At 36.4% G+C, this 2,905-nt stretch overlaps 1 non-coding gene across 1 annotated transcript; it reads left to right on the forward strand.

Annotated features, from left to right (window-relative positions):
* Positions 1–1,657: 1,657 nt before the first annotated feature.
* TRNAG-ACC (transfer RNA glycine (anticodon ACC)) lies at positions 1,658–1,733 on the forward strand. Its single transcript has one exon. It is a non-coding gene; the product is annotated as a tRNA-Gly (tRNA).
* The last annotated feature ends 1,172 nt before the right edge of the window (positions 1,734–2,905 follow it).

The raw sequence follows: 2,905 nt of genomic DNA on the forward strand, positions 1-2,905 counted from the left end.
AAGTATTTAAATATTTAAAACATTCTTTATGTACTTTTGGGAAGGAGGTTGTCAGAGTGTATAGCAATGACAATAAATACATATTTATTAGATTTATTCTGAATAAATTCTACTTTTGGGGAGATAAATATTTATAAGAAGCATTAATTATTAATTTTCTTTTTTTTAATTTGATTGCAATTTTCTTCAAATGTTACTTATGTTTCAAGATCAATTTCAATACAACCATCTCTCTTTTGCTCTGGTTCTTAGGAGATAAAAGAAAAGATCTATCTGACAAAGCATTTTGTACAGAAATTTATGGTAGTATCTTCTTATATCAAGTCTCCACTCTTATGCCAGATATAGTATTACAAAGTTAAGTATTTTCTATTAACATAAAAATGTTTACAACACATTTCAAAATGTGTCTTTGTAAATGTAATTGAAAAAATATCATCTATCTTGTTATCTGCTACTGGTTTATATCATGTAGCTTAAAATACTCTCTTTTAATTTTTATTATTCTTATCTTACATTAAAAACACAAGGCATGTATTTTATTAAAACACAAAAATGTTGGTAATATACAAACAGGATTTATATGGCCTGGTTCGCAAGTTTCATCTCAAAAAGTAATTCCTTGAAAGATTATAATGCATTTACATTTCACCCAAGTGATTTGAGATTAACACTTTTATATACCACTTAAATGAAAGGACATGTTCTTTTCTAAGTATGAGCTTACGTTTTGTAACTTCACTGGCCCATCTTTTCTGTTATCTTTTGTTCTTTCCTCCTGTCCTGAACTCTAAATATTTGGTTAATTAATCTTGAGCTCCCTTTGCTTTTAACACATTTTTCCCTTGGTGAGTTCGTATCATCATAAGATTTTATTCTACGAAACCCCAATTTTATTTAATTCATATTTCAGCCTCTCTCTTTCACATAATTCTACTCAACAATTCCACATGCATGTCTCAAATATTTTTAATTGACATTTGGGGTGACACTGGTTAACAAAATTATACAGGTTTCAGGTGCCCAATTCTACAACTCATCATCTGTACTCTGGGTGTGTACTCAGCAACACAAATCAAGTCTCTGTTCATCACCATTTATTCTGCCCATAACCTCTTCTACCTCCCAGCAGACTCGTTCCATGGTAATCACCACACTCTTATTCATGTTCATGATTGTTTATTTCTCTCTATTTTTCCCTTTTTTATTCAATCCTTCTCCAATGAGTAGGATTCTCCAAAGGTCATATATGACAAAACTAAAGCCAACATCATACTCAGCAAACACAAACTACAAGTTTTCCCTTTAAGATTAGGAACAATACAGGGATGTCTGCTTTCACCATTATTCAACATAGTACTAGAATTCTTAATCAAAGCAATAAGACAAGAAGAAAAAATAAAAAGCATCCAAATTGGAAATGAAGAAACAGAACTGTCATTATGTGAAGATACCATGATACTGTATACAGAGAACCCTAAAGATTCCATAAAGAAAACAACAACTTCTAGAATTGATAAATAAATTCAGTAGAGTAGTAAGATGCAAAATAAATATTTTTTAAAAAGTCAGATTTTTATACATCAATACTAATCTGTCAGAAAGAAAAACTAAAAAATAATCTCACTCACAATTGCTTCAAAAAGAATACAATACCGCCCTGGCCGGTTGGCTCAGCGGTAGAGCATCGGCCTACCGTGTGGAGGGCCCCGGTTCGATTCCCGGCCAGGGCACACAGGAGAAGCACCCATTTGCTTCTCCACCCCTCCGCTGCGCTTTCCTCTCTGTCTCTCTCTTCCCCTCCCGCAGCCAAGGCTCCATTGGAGCAAAGATGGCTCGGGCACTGGGGATGGCTCTGTGGCCTCTGCCTCAGGCGCTAGAGTGGCTCTGGTCGCAACATGGCGACGCCCAGGATGGGCAGAGCATCGCCCCCTGGTGGGCAGAGCGTCGCCCCATGGTGGGCGTGCCGGGTGGATCCCAGTTGGGCGCATGCGGGAGTCTGTCTGACTGTCTCTCCCTGTTTCCAGCTTCAGAAAAATGAAAAAAAAAAAAAAAGAATACAATACCTAGAAATAAATTTGGACAAGGATATAAAAAATATGTACTAGCGAAATTATAAGACAGTGAACCATGTCTCAAATTTCATGTTAAAACTGAGATCCTGATTTTTCTCTCTAAGATTTCATTCAGAAACAAAAGTGAAATATCAATGTCTATTTGGGAATTAGTACTATTCTTTGACTAGAGGCAGATGAAAACTTTGGCTACATGCAGAAAAAAATGCATACCCTATTACCATAACAGAAAAAGCAGTCTGGCAACAATAATCAAGAACAAAGTGTATGGTTTGGGAAGAATGGGGGACTACGTTTTATTCCCCACTCACTGCCTTGGCTTGTAAAGAATGTTACACATAGCCCAGTCTGCATGGCCATTTGCTGTGCCCTCCCTGGCTGTCTCCTCAAGCTCTTCTCTCTCCATCAATGATGATTCTATTGTCTGCATTACTCAGGCTGCAAACTGACTTGTCTATTTGAAAAGTCATGTCATCCAGTCCATCAAAATATTCTCTTGTCTCTGCCTCCAAGTGATATCCCGAATTTGACCACTTCTTTCCAATAACTATCGCTCCTATTTTGATCTTCGTCACCTTCATTTCTTACCTTGACGGTTAGAGTAGCCTCTACTTCCCTGTTCCTACAAAAAACTTATTTAAAAGTCAGATATTTTAAAATCGTTCCACTTTTCATGTCCCTCAGAGAAAATAGTTTCAATAGTTTACAAAATCAACACAATCTGCCCCATTTCCATCACTTTAGTTCTCTAAACAATTTTCTTTTTCTTTTTTTTTACCCCTCATTGTTCTCACAGTGCTAGCCACACTGGCCCCCTTCCTTTTTCTAAG

This window comes from Saccopteryx bilineata, chromosome 6 (genome assembly GCF_036850765.1).
Source record: "Saccopteryx bilineata isolate mSacBil1 chromosome 6, mSacBil1_pri_phased_curated, whole genome shotgun sequence".
Classification (NCBI taxonomy): Eukaryota; Metazoa; Chordata; class Mammalia; order Chiroptera; family Emballonuridae; genus Saccopteryx; species Saccopteryx bilineata.